This window comes from Lathyrus oleraceus, chromosome 3 (genome assembly GCF_024323335.1).
Source record: "Lathyrus oleraceus cultivar Zhongwan6 chromosome 3, CAAS_Psat_ZW6_1.0, whole genome shotgun sequence".
NCBI lineage: Eukaryota > Viridiplantae > Streptophyta > Magnoliopsida > Fabales > Fabaceae > Lathyrus > Lathyrus oleraceus.
The window spans coordinates 69902384-69922464 of NC_066581.1; the positions used below are offsets into that span (position 1 = coordinate 69902384).

General features: G+C 34.9%; 1 pseudogene; it reads left to right on the forward strand.

The window, feature by feature from the left end:
- Positions 1 to 231: 231 nt before the first annotated feature.
- Positions 232 to 20081, forward strand: part of LOC127129717 (transcription elongation factor SPT6 homolog) — a 40092-nt pseudogene continuing 20242 nt past the window's right edge.

Consider the following 20081-nt stretch of genomic DNA (forward strand, 5'->3'; position numbering starts at 1 on the left):
GTTATGACTCTAACATGACTTATCCAGCTGGAAATTGCTCCGATTTAATTGTGAATAAAATGAAGATTTATGAATTTTAATCAACCATCTTAAAGTCACGTGAAAAACATGTTGGTAACTGGGATTTATTCTGCAGATTTGTTGTTGCATTACGATTGCTACTACATTACTTCGCTTCGACATTGGCATGTTTGATTGCTAGCCCAACCATGTTATTGCCTTGTTATTTCTATGTTAAGTTTGGTTTGGGTTATACTACTTTGTTGCGTTTGCCATGCTGATTTGTGGCAGGGTGTGTTAAGTCTTGCTCATGTTGCTGCTCAAAACCTTGATGTTACTTTGCTCATGTTGCTGCAGATCTTATGTTTGTTAGCATTGACATGGTTGGACCCTGCTTCATGTTGCACGTTGCATTTTGATGTTGCAGACTTTAGACCATGGCATGTTCTTGTGTTGTCTGCTTCTGATGCATTCCAGGATGGTATGTCATGGTGTGTGGTTTTGCAGGAAGCTTTGCTTATGGTGCAACATTGGTTAGGCTGCATTGCATTGTGTGTTAGGCTTGTGAAGTGGTTCTGATATACTGTCATGATGTTGTAGTTGGGTTTATATGTGCCTTACTTCATGGTGCTATGGTTATTGGTGTGTTTCAGTTGCTGATTGATTGGAGGTTTATATTGTGCAACATGCCATGAATATGGTCTGCAACAGGTAATGTTGGTTCTTTGTAGCATGGCCATGGATTTGTTTTGATTCTGACTTGTGGTTGATTGCAGATTTGTGGCTTGCATTGCATTGCATCTTGTATGTGGATTATTGATCAGGTTCATGCATTCATGTGATCCAAGACTTGTATAATGGATTATAGACACGACATGCAAAAAATGGATGACACCAAGTTTGGCCTTTGAAGCACCAATGACAAAAGGCAAAGATCAAGAAGGAATTTAGGATTTAGGATTGGGATTTAGGTTTTTTTTGGGATGTAAAGTGGTTGGGTTGACTTTGGTCAAAGTTGACCAAAAAGTCAAATGTTGACCAAAGTCAACATTTGGTAAACATGTTTTTTTGTTGTAATTTTTGTAATGTATGAAAATTTGTAATGATTTGTGTAATGGAGTTTGAGTTTTTTTTGAATGAAATTTACATTTGTATTTGAATGAATATTGTATGACTTGAATAGATGGAATTTGGTCTTTGAATGCATTGATGAATCATGACTTGAGTTAACTTGAACATGTATTGTAATTGACTATGGACATGACTTGGATTAACTTGAATGATGAACATGACTATGACTTGAATGAATCACAATAACATGGCTTGAATTAACTTGAATGGACAATGGTGAGAATAAACCCAAGATCTTAGCAAGGACTAAGATATACAATGAACTAGGACCTAGCCAAAGATTCATGGACCAAGCACCAATGGCATGAAGTGGATTTGTGACCAATGGCCAGATGAAATGAAGAATGAACCACATACTTAAAATGACCTGATGGAATGAACCTGAGCAAGGCATGATCAATGTACTTAAAATGACCAGATGAAATGCTATGGATGAATACAAATGAAAGTTATGGGACTATGGACTTGGACTTAACCAATGGAGATAAACAAACACAAGGTGATCACATATGACCATGAAGTGAATAGAATCAAAAACAAGGAACCAACATGAATGTCCATGAACGAGTGGTTATGGATGAATCTTGACCAATCTGATGAATCAAACACAATGGATGATGGATAGTCAGATGACATTGGGGTTAGATGTACACACAAGGAGTGGTAGCCATAATTAGGGTTTATGGAGCCATGATCAAGAGGGAATCCCCAAATTAAGGTTTTTCTTCATTAAGAATCCATAGTGGAATCATTAATGACAAGCACATACTCAAGCCTCAAGAGTTACCTCTAATTTGGGTTTTGTTGATTAAGCCAACTCAAGTTGCTAGGAAACCCTAGATTCCACTAGGTACAAGCACCAAGATTTGATCCCACGATACATGTTCTCTTGTATTGAACCATGCATCTGCAAATGGAAAGAATGGCTATGAGGATATGCAGATGATTATGGTTAGTGGCCTAGATGAACATTGTGAAGGGTGGGATGAATTTTAGGGTATGACACCCACGTTCAATTCTAATGCAGTAGCCTAGATCATCAAACAAGCTTATGGACAACAAATCTTTCTTAAGTTCGAGAACATACCTCATATTACGTAGAAGCAACTCACGATCATCCTACATTTTTAGTTTGACTGTACCAATACCATGAATTTGGCAAGACTTATTGTTTTCCAGTCGAATGACTCCACCTTCTTTCAGCTCAAAAGTTTTAAAATATTCTTTCCTTTGACATATGTGATAAGAGCAACTTGAGTTCATAACCAAACTCTTCTCTTTTTCCAAACTTATTATCACTAATGCGCCAACACTTTCATAACCATCTTCGTCTGAGGAAATTAAAATCTAAACAATTACCAATATTTCCTCTTTTAGGACAATCCTTCTTGAGGTAACTAGTTTTGTGACAAGTGAAACATTTAAACATTTACTTATCAAAAAACTTTGACTTGGACTTTGACCTGTATCCCTCCATTTTTGTATTCCTCTACTCCCACTCCTTCCTCTTGATACACTTAAGCCTTCACCACTTTATTCAACCTTCAAATCCTTTAACTTTGATAACTCCTTTGATCTTATGGTTGTTTGGACTTCCTCCAAAGTGACAGTTCATTCCTTACTATAAATAAAAACATCCTTAAAGTGTTTAAATAATATGGGTATGATCTTAATAAGAGTAGAGCCTTGTCCCCATCTTGAACTTTTACCTTGATATTTCGTATATCATCATTGATCTTGTGAAATTATATTAGTCGCTCCATAATAGTTTTATTCTCCACCATACATAAAGGAAAGGGTTTTTATTTCATACACAATTTGCGAACCAATGACTCTATCATATATAATGTTTCAAGCTTAACCAACATCTCTTCCGCAATCTTTTACGTCGCGATTTCCCTTAATATTTTATATTTGGGGCACAAGATATTGGCGTTCTGGCCTTATCAACCATCTCAGCCTTCTTAACTTATGTAAGTATTGAAGGCATAAATGTTCCTCCCTTCAATGATTCTACACACCTTTTTGAATTAGTATTTATTGCATCTTTACCTTCGATAATCCGAAGTATTGTCTCCAAAAAACTTCTTGATGTCCCATTTGGAATGCATGGTGCTAACTTGTAAACTTAATAACTTTATCCACCGGTATGCGCCACTTGTATGGAAATTGATAGAATAATTAAAATCACATAACACAAATTATTTAGAGTTCAATCACACTAAGAAATTTGAAGTGTGAGACAAAGAATAATGGGAACTAAATGAATAGCCTTAAGCAATACAATAGTAATAGGTGAGAACACAAATAATTTATTTATCCAGTTTGATAAAATCGATATACATATGGGGGAGAGAGCAGTGATGGGCCATCATGAGGGAGAAAATTTTATATTATGTCAAACACTCACCTAAATGTCAAAGAGTCATCCAAACAAGTAAAATAGACACCACATATTCACCCATTACCTTAAGGTGATAAGTGTGTAGGTTGTCGCTACCGAGAAAAAAATGAGCGAGCTGATTGACAAATGTCAAAAAGGAAATGACATAGAGTCGCCACCAAATTTGATTTATTCCTCGTGTAAAAGAGGAAAAGGGAAATATTCGATAAAACCCTTAAAATAAATACACAAAGAATGTATATGGACAAGGATTGGTCTCGACCAAGTATGGGTTTGAAAGTCGATTATGCAAGGGGAATGTATTAGCATCCCTCACATCCATGGTACTCCATAGGAACCATTTAAGTTGTCAGTGTGTGTGGGTATTTATCATTTAAAGTTTATCTTTATTATTATTAGGAAAAGGGGAAATATTGAGGTTTTGATTTTTTATTATTGTGCTCGCCAAGGATTGGGGCCTTTGTGCCTACGTATCATTCATCGGGGGATGAAGAATCAGAGTTCCGTAGTTCGGAGTAGAAAATATTTGTGTGTTGGTTGATTTTACCTTGAAAAAGGATTTTCGATATGATGCCCTAAGGCGCAAAAATAAGGTTTGATGAGTTGGTGTTATTTTTGTGGTTTTTGAAAAGAGATTTTTTTATTAGAACTGCACTAAAGACTATGGGCGGAGGTGGATATTTCAAACAAACAAGCCAAGCATCTTGTGTCCAAAATACTCAGAGTAAGGGTAGGAAAGCTCCATCCTTACGCATTCCCCACCACTTAAGGCTCGTGGAGCACAATTCTAATTGTACTTTTATGGTTTTTTGGAGTTTGATTATGAAAATGCCACTTGACGTTGGATCAAGAGTTTATTGCTTTTGATTATGAAATGGTAATATACAATGGATATTTACAAGATAACAAAGCAAGAAATAAAGGGTCTCATTGTAAGATAACCCAAGAGAAAGCCTTATGCGTGCAAAGTGACCTATGCTAACAAATGGATAATGGTCTTAAAGTCATGTCTCCCTAGGGTAGTGCCATGAATGTCATTCTTACAATAAAAGATTGCAAGTTACATATGAAAATCCAAGTTAGGGCCTACGATCAAGAGTTAGGGCAAGATCCACATGTAAGGGTCCTAATGAAATCCTCTAAGTCCAATAATTGTCACAAATGAATGCGTTTCTTTGGCCTTTTAATTTTATCATGTTTTTGTTGTTTTTAAGTATGGAATGACAATAAACAAATGAAAATAAGATAAAGATGCATGAGAGTATATGTACAATGATATTATGTATGATGATGGGTGCTTGAAAGTAAATAACAATAATAATAAGTTGACAAGAAAATAAATCACAAGATAAACAAACTAGGTCAACAATAACAATGGTTAACAATGAATAGTTAATGATTAGTAAACAAAATAAACAAGATAAATACCTAGGGATTATCTATCCACAATTCAAAGGACTCAAAATATGGCGCATCAAGGGATAACTTATCATTGATACAAAGTATTGAAGATGATACATGATCATCTATCAATAGATTTGAACCAAAGAAAATTATACAATCCCAAGTCCATCTATCAATGATTTGAAGAATGGAAGAGTGTATCATCCAAATAATTACAAGTTCATAATTAAAACAATGTACAAGTTCAAACACTTAAGTCCAAGTATTAATGGTTAATGGTTAATCACAATAGAATCAACAAAATAGGATCAACAAGTGAGGTCTCATCTATGCATCAAATGGTTTAGACATGGTTAAATAGGGGCAATCTATCAAAACCCCAAAGTGTCATGAATGATCCATTGATCATTCATTGACATGTTTGAAATATTGAATATTTTATCAACCCTAAAAATCTATCACCATGATCAATAAATTTGTCATCAACCATCATCAAGAACAACGATATAAATGTCCAAATAAAAGTGATAAAATATAATATACATAATGGACAAAATTAATATAAAAGTGATGAAGAAGAGTATGTAGAAAAATATTGGATTAAAAAAGAAATAAGTAATAAAAGTAATAGAAATAAAGTGGAAAAGAAAATAAGTAAAAATGATGAAATAAATAATAAAAAGGAAAAGAATGAAAAATATAACAAATGGGGCATTGGGGGTTGGACCCCTGACCTTGGGGTCATGGGTCAACCCCCTTACCAACTGAGCTAAGCGCTCTTGGTAAAAATGAGCATGTTTAATAGAATAAATAATACACCTTAGTTAAAAATAAAACACAGATGGATCAGGGTCACAAGATTAAGTCACTTAAAGGAAGTAAGCACAATGGAGGGTCAGATCATAGGGGAACACTAAAACACGTGTTGACTTGGGAACACTCAAGCATCAAGAGACGCATCACACACCTAAACTAATAGAAACAAGACAACACATAATTTCGAATTTGAACATGAAATAACGCGCGAAGCAATGAGTCATCATCTTCAACCCTGAGATTTTCAGATTTTTGGACCTTTGCAACTCACGGTTTTAAGTGGAATCAAACATGGATTCCACTCAAACTATGTTCATCGTTGCCTTCTCCATACTCATGATCTGTTAATTGGCTCTAAGTATGGAGTATTTATCAAAAACTTGAACGATAACTTAAACCTAAAAATAAAATTAAATCATGGATATTGAGTATCTGAAGCTCAAACTGTGGGGCTTAACATCAATGAACCAAATGGAGTGGAATGGTAACTTGTTTGGATGGAAAAGATGAATTTAACTACCTTATCGAAATCAGTTTCAGTTTGAGGTTCCGATGAGTATGAGCAACTCAGGTGAGGTGGTTTCAAGTGGTTCCAATGATTCAGGTAGCTTTAGGGAGGTTGGGTGAAGGTGTTTGAATTTTTAAATGAGGTTGGAAATGCTTCAAAGTTCAAACACGATACTCTGCTTTGGAGGAAGAAATAGTGAGTTTGAAGCAGAGTTTTTCTGGATTTCAAGATTGGCTAAAGGGTGGAACATGATCCCCTATTTATAGGGAAGGTGATGGAGTGGTTCACTGGAAGTTTTGGAGGTGATTTCTCAAAAATGGGTGGAGCCCGAAAAATGCCCAAAATAAAACCTTTCTTGCTAAGTGTTGTCCCCCTTTGGCCTGTAATTCCCATCTCTTCCCCTTTGCTATGCAGTTGGCACTCTTTTAGTGAGACTATGGTGGTCCCAACATACGCTGATGTGGTTTTGGCTTTTATCCATTTTGGGAAATTTTTACTTTTTGACTTTGGCTCGGTTTGATCACATGTGACCTTGTTTCTTTTAATTGGCTTGCATTTCTGTGTCTTGATGTGTTACAACATGTGTCTTAGGTTAAATGGGATTGAAACAAACAAGATTGAGGACTTGAAACATGAATATGCATAATCTGGATGGTGTGGTCTAGTTGTGTGCACCATGATCAAACCCTATCTTTACACTTGAGCCATTTAAAATTGGCTCGTGCATTTTGAATGAAACTTAGCCAATTGAACTTTTCCATATCCTTAACAAGTTTCAAAAAGAACCAGGTCAAAAGGAGTTGTGATGTGGAAATGGAATTGGTGTAAAGTGGAGGTCATGGACATGTTTCTAGGATTGACTAGGCAACTTGACCAACTTAGTCAATCCATAATTTGAGGTCCTTACTCAATGAATTAGGTTTTGGGCCTTGAAACAAAGTTGAATAGGGATTTAATTAGGACATTTGGCTCAAAGAAGATCCTTAAAAGATGAAAAAGTTATGGGGTTTGGACCAAATGGTAGGCCAAACTTGCCAAAACATGACCAACCAACATGCCCTAAAAATGCAATTTTGAGTTCTCTTGAATTCCAAGGCACCATGATGAATTTTTGAAGCTTAAATGATTATATCTTGATGGAAAACAAACCTTGATGCTTTGTGAGGTGATTATAAGCCATGTTCAATGATGAAACCAATGAATTGAAGTTGATGATACAAAATCAAACCAAGAACTTGTACCATGGATGAAATGAATGTATGTTTGGTGGATGATGGTTGAAAATAAATTTAATTGAATGTGAATGAATTGATGAATGATGTGGTGGTCAATTGAGGTATGTCATAAAAACAAAGGGGCACAAATTAGGGTTTTTTGAGTCACAAGGTTTCTCAGAGGCCAAGATCAAACAAGCTAGGGTTTGAGGTATAAGAGGTGTCTTGGAGTACTTCACAAGGTTGATGCATGATCAAAGTCTGAATATTAGGGTTCCCTTAAAGGTAAGTCCAAAGCATAAATCCAACTGATGACTTGTACAAGCCATAAAGAAACAAAGGACTAGGGTTGAGGTCCTTGGATGGCCAGATGACAAGCAAGGCTCCAAATCAAGGCTCATCAGCCCAAGTAGGATTTTAGAGATGAATTGGATGACTTGTGTAGTCTCACAAGGTCAAAGAGGGATTGAAAGAGAAATTGGGGTTTAGGGTAGCTTGGGTACACCCTAACAAGATCAAGGGATCTTATGGCTCTTAGATATGAACAAACATGCTTTGAGTTTCTGCTTTCTTTTGTTATGGGTTTAAATCCACATGAAATGATGTATGATAGATGTTATGCTTTAGGGTTATGGTAAGGTGAACTTGGGGGTATGACAATCATCTCATTTATAAAGTGCTTAACCTCCACTTTTACAAGCAATGTAGGACTTATACAACTCACACTTATTCGAAGGATGCTCTCATGCCACCGATGGTTCATCATGAAGGAGAAGCATCCACATTGAGTTAAAACTCACCTAAAGATCAAAGATTCACCCAAACAAATGAGAAAGATACCATATATTCACCCAAAATATTAAGGTGATATGCGTATGAGTTATCTCACTTATAAAGTGCTCAACCTACACTTTTCCAAGCAATATGAGACTTACACAACTCACACTTATTTCTCAACAAGCATCTCTCCAATTCACTATATTTCAAAGGTTGTTACAAGAGATTACAATATGAGTTATAAGAAAATAACTTTTGGAGTTCCCAAGAATAAACCATAATTTCTACCCAAGTGTTTCCCAATCTATCCAACTCTCAATATAAGAATCAAACAAATCAAATGTGTTTACAATATCTACCAACCTCTTTGATAACCTTAAAAGGCTGCAAAATCCCAAAAATATAATTATAATTTCTAATAATTTTTACTTTTTGCTTCTCACTAGGATTTCAACCTTATACACTTTTGCAACTTGTATTATAACAAAGAGAAAAACATTAATAATAAATAAAAAACCTTAACACGCCCAAAATATGACCCATTAACACATGGATTCGTGAAAATGCCCAAAAAATCGTCAGTACCTAAATATGTTTTTTACTTTTCTTTTCTCACTTGAGATATTAAGGCATATTACAACATAAATATATAGGTTTTTTTAAAAGTCCATGCTTACCATTTTTGATAAATAGGTCAGCCAAAATTCTAGTAGGTTTGACTTATTCCTACCCCTTTCTACAACCACTCATCAAATATCATACACCTTATAATTGGGTAATCTTATTTCAAGTAGGGGTGGCAGAACATATATGATCACTCATATATGCTCTTTTTGCCTGCACTTTTTTCGGGATAAACCAAAGTCTTAGACCCACATCCTTTAATGTGCTTGTCCCGCCCCACACCATTTTTTACGGTTTTTTGCAGGTGCATACTTTTACATACAATTTTGTAATTTTTAGGCTTAAAAGGTTCAATGGCCGCAAATCCGTCCCACCAAACCCTCACTTTTTTGCGGGATGTGTAAAGGTAATAAGTCTGCACTCTCGAAGATGCTTGCTCCATCCCTCCTTATTTTTTGATGTCTTTTGTGGGACAGACTTAAACGAGGTAGAAATGTTTGTTTACCATCTATAATCTGAATATATATATATATATATATATATATATATATATATATATATATATATATTATATATATATATATATATATATATATATATATATATATATATATATATATATGAGATCAACTTACTCTAAGAGTACTTTTTTTTAATTTACTCCAAATAATAGCCTTTGAATTGAATCTAATTTAATGATTAAATTAATCTTTTTAGTTAATTAACCTTAGATTAGATTCGATTCAAAATCTATGATTTTGAGTAAGTTAACAAAACTTACTCTTAGAGTATATATATAAATTTTTTAAATTACTTTAAATCATAGCCTTTAATGTAGATTTAATGGAATGGTTAATTGAATAAAAATATAATTAAAAACTTGTCTATTTAATCAATTCTTTTAAAATAATTTGATTATTAAAATATTTTAATTATATTTGTTTTTGTAAAAAATAGTTTTAGAAGAAATAAGTTGTACTCTATTTAATGGAATGGATAAAAGTCTTTTAAAGGTTTTACGTTTAAGAAAACTAAAGATTGAATGAATAAATATGATAATTTTACAAAACTGTTCCTATTTACTTATTATACATTGTCATAGCTATATAATATGATATAATTATTATAAAGTAGTGAAGACAATAATAATTAAAGATAAATTTGATAAAATATAATCAGTGTTGCATTGGAAAAGTAAAAAGACATTTATTTTAAGACAATTTTTTTAATTAAAAAGACTTTTATTTTAGGACATATATAGTACCAAAGACCAAAGTTTAAAAATATTTTTATCTAATTAATCCAATTTTAAAAATATGATTTAATTAAATTATTATAAAGAGGAGTTTTAAAACAATAAGTTGTTCAATTTGTGTTTCAAAATTTCAAGATTAAGAAAGCTCATTATGCTAACTTAGTTTATACCTGTGCATGGAAGTATATGAACCAAAACTGCTTTAATAGAAATCCTAGCAGTCATAATGTCTGTAACCAAATCATTGATGCTATAGTGTATCGAGCTTGGACTAAACAGACTAAGACACCACATACGAAGATTTTTGATGGCTTAATTTGTTTTTAGCCCTGCTAGGTTCTTAGTGTTCTTTGCGTTTTTAAAATTTATAATAAAGTATTTGATTTCAAAAAAAAAAAATTGTTGCAATTTCTATAATAAAATTAAAATATTAAAAAAAAGTCATATCTAATTAACCTTTTCTTTAAATAAATTTATTAATTTCAAATCGAATTTATCTTATAAAAGTGACTTGTATTAAATCTGTGAGAGATTATTAAAAAAACTTTAAATTTTAATTTTATAATGAAATAAAATAATAAAAACAAAATATAATTGATGTAAATAAATAGAACAATAAGAGGTAAAAATAAACACAATATTAAATAAATTCAAATTTCAATTTTATAATGAAATAAAATAATTAAAGGATTTAATGGACATGTTCTGAAAATTTAATTTTCTTTTACAAATATCATCTAATAAGAATATACTTCATCTGTCTTAAAATAAATGTTTTGCATTTATGATAATATATGTGTAACCAATAAATCTCACTTTGCGTTTATGATAATATATGTGTAACCAATAATAATTAAAGATAATTTTGTAAAATTATTAAATTTATTCTTTCTTTCATTATTTTTTTTTTAATTTATATGCAACAACTTTAAAAAAAATTTATTTTAAAATGGAATGAGTATTACTCTACCATATTATACAAATTATTTAAAATTATCAATTGAAATTAGCAGAATACTGATGATTTTTTTTTAAATAATCAGTATCTTTTTTTCTTTTTACAAAATAATCATTTTTTCATTTTTTTTTTAAAATAACCACCTTTCAAAACATATGCGCTAGATGAACTGGCAAATCCATTTTCCCTTATGAGGAAGCGTCAGCTTGAGTGGCGCATGCATTGGATGCCTCATGAAGAGACGCCAATGCCAATGCCTCTGGCGCATGCCTTTGACTCATGAAGAGGCGACAATGCCTCTGGCGTCTATATGTCTTGACATGTGAGGCACCTAGCCCTTTGGCGCATGCATTTTCTAGCTCCTCTGTATAAATATCTCGCCCTGTATGCAATATTTTTCACAACTCTTACCATACAACCACATTTTCTCTCATTCAACTTCACTCTCCTTCAAGTCTTTGAGTTTTAACCATGTCTGAATATATTCACAAGCGAAATGCCGATTTAATATTTTCCGTCGTTGCGTCTCCGATAAAGATTCGACTTTGGAATATATATTCGTTTGGACGTCTTAATCGGACATTGAACAGTTGGTTAGATGGAGAAATTGGAGATGGTGAAAGGATTAGAAGAATCCAATGACTTGTGTCCACATTCAACCAAAATGGAGAAGTGCGTGAATGTGTAGATATTAAGACCGACCGAGACGTTCATAGGATGATGCATTACATGTTCAAAATTGTTTTGATGGTTGTAATCGATTAATTATTGTATTGTAGTTGTTTTAATTGTTTGTGTTGTTGTTTATGTAATGATTTTTTCCTCACAAACTTATAATATGAAATAAATTTAGTTTTTCATATATTGCAACAAAGATACGTGTGAATTTATCTGGTTGTGCTCGTTCCAACACTAGGACAGTTAATACGATTGTGACCTGACTGACGACATGAACTACATAATCTAACCATTCTGTTCGCCGTATCCATTTCGGTTCGAACTGTTTGGGCGACCCTTTTTCTTCCTTCACATAACTTCATTGTGCCATATATGTCCCCTTGATATTCTGGCCAGTAATCCTCTTTTGCCACTACAGAAAAACTAATTTTATAAACATTTGATAGGCTGGTGACTTTGTAAACGTCAGATAGCAAGTAGGATGAATCCCTTCGAACCTTTGAACATGCCACAATGACATGGGAGCAGGGCGTACGGAAGGCTTGGAACTTTCCGCAGTCGCACCAACCTCTATCTAGTTCGACTCTGTACTGTCCCATTGGCATACCCTCATTGTGATCCATGGACTCAACAACACTATACCAACCTTTAGTACGGTCAAACACCGTGACCACATGTGTGTTTGATTTGGCAGCTACATGTCTAATGAATTTCATTGAAGCATCACTGAACAACTGCCCAGATTGCAACACTGAACTCCATTTGGAATGTCTGGTCTCAATTAGCGCCCCTAGCCTGAAATATGTTGTCTGCACCAAAGAGGTTATAGGTAGGTTACAGATGCCTTTAAAGACGAAGTTCATTGATTCCACAAGATTTGTTGTCACGTGGCCCCAACATTGACCGTTGTCGTATGCTCTAGTCCACTTCTCCAATGGAATGTTATCGATCTACCGTATTGTATCTGCGTTTAATAATCTTATTTCTTCACGACAATGTTTGAAAGAAGGTTCTGATAATGCATAACCTACGTTGACAACCTTCTTCCACAATATTTTGTCTTTGATCTCCCGCATAAAATTCTGAGCAATATGTCTAATACATAAGACATGCATCGAAGGAGGATCTTGCCAGCCATTATCAATGTTATTATATGCACTGATGATTGAAGGGTGTCTTTCGGAGATCAAACATAAGTTAGGCTGAGGTGCAATGTGAAATCGAAGATTTCTTAGGAAAATACTTCATCCCTCAGCAGTCTCCCCTTCAACAAGGGCAAAGGCGATTGGAAAAATGTTGTTGTTGCCATCTTGTGCCACTGCCATCAGTAATGTTCCTTTGTATTTTCCATACAACCATGTACCATCAATTTGTATAATAGGTTTACAGAAAGAAAAACCTATGATGCATGGTTGATACGCCTAGAAGAGACGGTGGAATATTCCATTTCCAGTAGCACACGTCCCGTCTGGTGTATACACGGGCAACCTTTCCAACTTGACAATAGTACCTGGAGCATATTGTTTTAGAGCCAACAGGTATTTTGGAAGTTGTTTGTAAGACTCCTCCCAATTGCCAAACACTTTTTCAACAGCCTTTATCCTAGCTATCCATGCCTTCCTATATGATGGAATGTACTGATATTGTGCTACAATATGCGAGATTATTGTACTTACCTTTAACGCCGAATTGTCGCCAATGACAGACAATATTTCATTGCATACTAGCTGAGAGCTTAGTTTCCGATGGTCTTGCATTGGGTCTTACAGCATGCATGTGTGAATTGGACCAATGGATCCAATCTCCCAAGAATCGCTCCGCTTCCGGTACGAAGCTGACAACCTGAAAAGGCAGTGCTCATTCGGACAATAAATTTTTTACCTCAATGCATTAGTTCTATCAACTCTGAAATCAGCTAATAGTTCCATGTGAAATTTTTTAATGGCTTTTACACAATCTTCTTTTGTGCGAAATGTATCTCCTTGTTTCAAAGATCCTTGCATTTGTACATAAGGATTGTACCATATATCTGATGAAGGTTCATTAGAACCCAAATTCAACCTTGTCATGTGTTGAGGTGGACAATATACATGACTAGCTGGTAATGGCTCCTCTTCGTCATCAGCGTTCACCATTGAATCAACCAAGATCTCGGCTTCTTCTTCTTCGTCATCTGCAACATTCACCTCAGCTTGTTCGTCGTCATCAGTTTCAAAAACCACTTGTGACTGATCAATGAACTGAGACACTTGTTGTTGTTGTGGTAATATATATAACTCTATATTGTAGTACCCAGATTGTTGGTGACTGAAAAAAATATGCTGAACATCATCATCATCTCGAATCTTCTTCTGATAAAACTTTACCTGGTTTTCTGCAAACGTTGAATGCATTGATCACGCAATTCATCTGCACAGACTTGACCATGCAGAGAAAAGAATGCATGCAGAGACAAGAACACACAATGCATGCGCCTGTTAGAATCTCTGCACACACAAAGCATGTGCCTGCACACAAGGAATTTCACAAGAATCTCTGCCCTAATAGTCCAAACAGGCGTCCATTCCCTAGGCGCATAAAGCAACCTAGGCGCCAATACCATGGGCACCTCTTCATGAAAAAGTAACCTAGGCGACAATACCATGGGCGCCTTTTCATTGCATGTGAATATTCACATGCATGTACCACTTCTCTTGGCGCATGTGACCTTGCATGTGAATATTCACATGCATGCGCCTAAGGCTATGGCTACTCCTACACTTTGCCATGCATGCATCCAATCACATGCTGCGTAGGTTACAAACCTAGTAAGACTTCCTCATCTATAAATAGGGTTTCAAATCACAATATCTAATCATCTGTAACACTAGTCATTTACATTCTTTCTTTACCACACTCTTTCTCTGCCACACTCAAGCTCTGCAACACTTAACCTCTGCAACATTATGTCTCTGTTGACTATGGGTGATGAACATAAAGGAACACTCGAGAATATCTTGAGATTTGTATGTTATCACTCTCTTTTTTACTTATTTCATATTTATTTCGTATATCTTTCTTATTTATGTTTTTATTATATATTACTTCTTCTTATTGTATTTCTTACTTATGTGTTATTAGGACCCAAAGCATTTTCGATGCCGTATACATGAATATGTACCCCACGATCCTTTGATAGAACCATATATTAGAGGATGTCGATTTGAAAATCTTCTCAACATAGTCTCGTACTCGGTGGACTACAAATTCATTCTTGCTTTGTTGGAGAGATGGAGACCCGAGACCCACACATTTCACATTCCTTTCGGTGAGTGTACCGTCACATTTGAGGACGTATACATGTTGTTGGGTCTCCGTATAGATGGTAAGGTCGTGAATGGTAGAGTTAATCAAGACAACTCTATCTGCAATGAATTATTGGGCGCCCCTTTGGGTGACGACCAAACTAAGGGAGAGTCATCCGGTCAAGCTAGGGGGCAAGGTATAAATTTAAAATATCTTAAACAATATTATGCGAGTATAATATTGTCCGAAGAATCAACCAAGTAAGGAAAAATAATTAAAGCACGATGTTATATTATGATTTTATTTGATAATTTTTTATTTCCAAAAAGTACATGTAATACAGTAAATATTATGTATTTACCGTTGTTACGCAACATTAATAAGGTAAACAAATATAGTTGGGGTTCAACTGTGATGACCCATTTATATAGTGCAATGTATAAAAATGTAAAAAAAAATACTTGTAATTTTTATTCATGTGGGTATTTGCTACAAGCATGAGGTTGGTCAAGAATGTCGTCACTCGCCCCGGTAAACGAGAACACATTCATGTTCCCGTTTGCAACAAAGTAAGTTTAACACTTTACCATTTAATTAATTATACTTTATATTACAATTAACTATAAATAATATTTTTCAATTTTTTGATCTAGGTGGTCAGTTAGGGGGATGAACTACAATAGGTGTCCGAAACACGCTATAGTATTCTATCGCAATCTATTGGACCACATTGGACACGACGATGTAATACTCCTACACAACTCTATTTTAATTTAAAAATACATATCAAATTATTTATCATCTAATCGTATCGTATTATTGTACAGTTTATCTGGAGGCCATATCTGGGTCTTGATCATCAGGTTAACCATGACGATGCTGCAGTTTGGACAACAAATACACCAATTATCCAATTCAGTACTATGGAGATGCACTAGAGTGACCGGGTAAAACTGTAGTTCGGCATGCAACAACAAATTCCAGAACCTCCGACGTATTTGGGAGATTGACATAAAAAAAAGAGTTGTTACCCAATGGGATTATTCCGACTAGAGAGACTTTGCAAAAGAGATGTGTGTTGAAAGAGTATATCTTTGGCAAATATTTTTGTATCGTATCCACAGAGATTGGGTAATATTACCGCCGTTCTATAATTCAAATGTTATAAGTTAAGAAAGTAACAGGGTTGTTTTGTTTGGAGAAATATTTTGTGAGTGAAAGTTAACAAAGACTATTAAGTGGTTTTGGACAATTATAAAAGCTTGGCAAGATTGGAGTTCACTATTTCAAATATCTATGATTCCCTATGATAAATAATTAGATTCAAGATTATTGATGATGTTCAAATATCCTCTCAAAGTCATTTATGTCTAAATGAAATCGTGATAATTACTATATTGATCCTTAGACGATCTCTCCACCTAACTATCAATATAGCAACCTTTAATGTTCAATATCAACGAATAGTAATGAATAAGTCTATCTCTACAACTTATTCACTACTTGAAAATATGTTTTATGTCTAAACTCGAGTAATCTCTCTCGACAACTACTCAAATCTGGTTTTCAACTTAAGGCAAAAACAGTAATCAATACATCAACAATCTCTATCTCATATATAAATCAAAGTGAATACATAGATAGATGAGAATAGCTACTACCTGCAATCTTGACAAAAGGGAGTTTAGCTCCTCATCACCATTGTTACAAAGCAGAAGGTTTTTAGAAGAAAAACTCTGTTTTTCTCTATTACAAAAGCTCTCTAGAACAATGTATGAATGATAGTCAATAATGTTTCCATCCCCTAGGTTAATGTATTTTGTCTCTACCAAAAAAGGTTGACATTTCCCTAATTGGACATTGTCATCTAAAGCAGAAAAGCAATTCCAAGGCAGACCCAAAATGGCAAAAACAGCTGGCCTTCAAAACAGCATTTTTGACCCAAAAATCAGTTTGCTGGATTCGCAGGGTTCGCGGGGCGAACTTTGTTCGCGGGGCGAACTGGTCCTGTCATGCAGTTCGCGGGGCGAACTTTGTTCGCGGGGCGAACTGAAGCTGCCTCAGTTTCCTGGTTTTGCAAGCTTCATCCAAAATCTTCCATATTATGATGCTGCAATCCAAAGCTTTCTCATCCAAAAATTCTACAAAACTAACAAATATGTGAAATAACTATTCAAAACAAAATAAATTAAACCTAATTGCATTTATACAAAATAGTGAGAATAAAAGTGTGTAATTACATCAAAACTTGGTAAAAGGGACCAATAAAATGGTATAAAAAGTAGTACTAATTGGTCCCTAACAACTCTCCCCAACTTAGCATTTTGTTTGTCCCTAAACAAAAGTTCCCACCCTTACAATCAAAGCAATGACACAAAAGATTGAAACAAGGATTTACCAAGAACATTCAAATGGTTCAAAAGTGTTTGGCATTTTCTCAATTCACCTATCTCAATTCTAGACAAAATATGAATAAGGGAAATGGTAAAGTGCAAAAATCATTCCAAGGAATTCAAAGCCATATATGTCAGAATTGAATCAAGCTTACACACACATCATAATAATGATGAATAACATGAAGGGTTACTTTCACTCATCCAAGCAATTAAATCAACAACAACTCAAATCATGCGGTTATCACAACAAGTACCAAATCATGTGAAAAATGAGAATCAAGAGGTCTTTCAAAGGTTGTAATGTGGCTTAGGTTACAAGAAAGGATATGATTAAGACAATTCAACCAAATTGCCTATCCTAAGGGAGCATTCCCAAAGATTCACTCTACACAATTTCCCTTTCTTTGATCCCTATCTTTTTCTTTTTCTTTTTCTTTTCAAATCCACACAACCATGAGCATTTCCTTTGCTTTTCTTTTTCTAATTTTTTCTATGCTCTATGGTTTCAAGGGTGATTTCTTTTTCTTGTTTCTTTTCATATTTTTACCCTTTCATAGAAACTCACTTTTCCAAGTTTCTAATCAACTTTTCACTTTACTCTCCCCAACTTTAGATTCCAAAACCAAATTTATTCAATAATGCTCCCTACTTAGACATAAGCAAAAGGCAAAATTTTGCAAACAACTCGGTTTGAGGTTTCAACTGATACGAAAGAAATTAGGATTCATTTATTCCACAATTTTCAATTGATTTTACAATGATCAATCAAATGAATCCTAAATTAAGCTCAAAGGGGGTTAACTAAGGATTATTCCTCACAAGGTTAGTTGATTCAAACTTTTTGGTCAAGTGGTTTTTCTCACAAACAATGCCTCTATCATTTTCAAAAATTTCACACAAAAATGGATTGATGCATGATTTAGCATGATAAGAATGAGTTAAAACAATGCTCGGTTTCCCGCTTTTTAGTGTACAATGGAAAGTCTCCTCACAACTGGCTAAGTTCTATTTTGATTCAAAAATGACATATACTTCAATGAATTTATGACATGGAATTTGCACACACCATCAAACTACTCATGTTAAGTCAAGAAAGCGATAAAGTGTACCTTGAAATGCCGACACTAATTCTTATCATCACCACTCGAAGTGTCCTATGCTTCTTTCTTTGCGATCATTTCTCGGTTGCTTAAAGCTTGACTTATGAGTAAGAACAATTAAACAAAAATGTTGGCAAACCAATATTTGATTAAAACACACTTAAATTTCAAAAAGTATTCATGCAATTATCAAGATACACTCTAAAATTCAACAAACTCCTCAATCTTCCTTCAACTCATCGCCATGGTTTACACCACCTCCTGCACCCCCCAAAAAAAATTGGCTTGCCCTCAGGCCACTTAGCATAATCAACAAAATCCTCTTAGGAAGGGAATGGAGAGGGGAAGTTTTGAAATTTGGAGGTTTGGACGTGGAGTAGCGAGGTTGTTGAAAGAATCTCCTAAGTTCGTGAAAATAGGAATGAAACGAAAATGACATGAAACAAAAGTTTTTTTTTTTTTTTTTTTCAGTTCGCGGGGCGAACTTTGTTCGTGGGGCGAACTGAAGGAAATTTCAAAAAAAATTAGTTCTGTTATTTACTGTTCGCGGGGCGAACTTTGTTCGCGGCGCGAACTGAAGCTGTGAATTCAGTTCGCGGGGCGAACTGTAAAAACCAGAACCCAATTTTTTTCAAAATTTAACACAGCAGAAAAAAAATTAAAATACGGACTTACAACGTTGGGTTGCCTCCCAACAAGCGCTTTGTTTAACGTCGTTTGAGCTTGACGGTCCACTGATTAGCCCGGTTTAAATAGAGACACGACATCCACATCACGATTTATGTCGCCACCATGGTAAACTTTGAGTCTTTGACCATTTACGGTCCAACTCTCTTGTGACTTTGGATCCTCGATTACAATGGCTCCACAATTCCGTACTTCCTTGACAACGAACGGTCCTGACCCTTTTGGCTTCAGCTTACCCGGTAATAACTTGAACCTTGATTTGAAAAGCAGTACCATTTATCCGACATGAAACTCCTTGCGACGGGCCTTTCCATCATGGTATTTTTCTTCAATTGCATCATTTCGGAATGAATCATGTTTGTCATGCGGATGCTTCATAGCTTTAAAAAGATTAAAGGTCACCTCTTCGTCTTGCACTCTCACCTTCATTAGTCCATCATCTACGTCAATCATCATCCGAGCTGTTTTCATAAAAGGTCTTCCAAGAATTAGGGGCACATCACGGTCCTCATCCATCTCCACTATTACGAAATCTACCGGAAACAAGAATTTGTCCACCTTCACTAACATGTCTTTAGCAATTCCGTATGGTAAAGTGGTAGACTTGTCGGCTAGTTGTAAAGTCATTCTCGTCGATTTAATCTCAACATTCCCTAATCTTTTAACAATGGAGAAAGGGATTAAATTTATACTAGAGCCCAAGTCAATCAAACCATTTCCAGTGTATGTGCTTCCAATGGTCACCGGTAGAACAACCCGGCCCGGATCGGACTCCTTCCTTGGGAGAGTCTTTTGGATGATAGCACTACACCGTGCATCAAGTAGTATGGTCTCGTCTTCCACG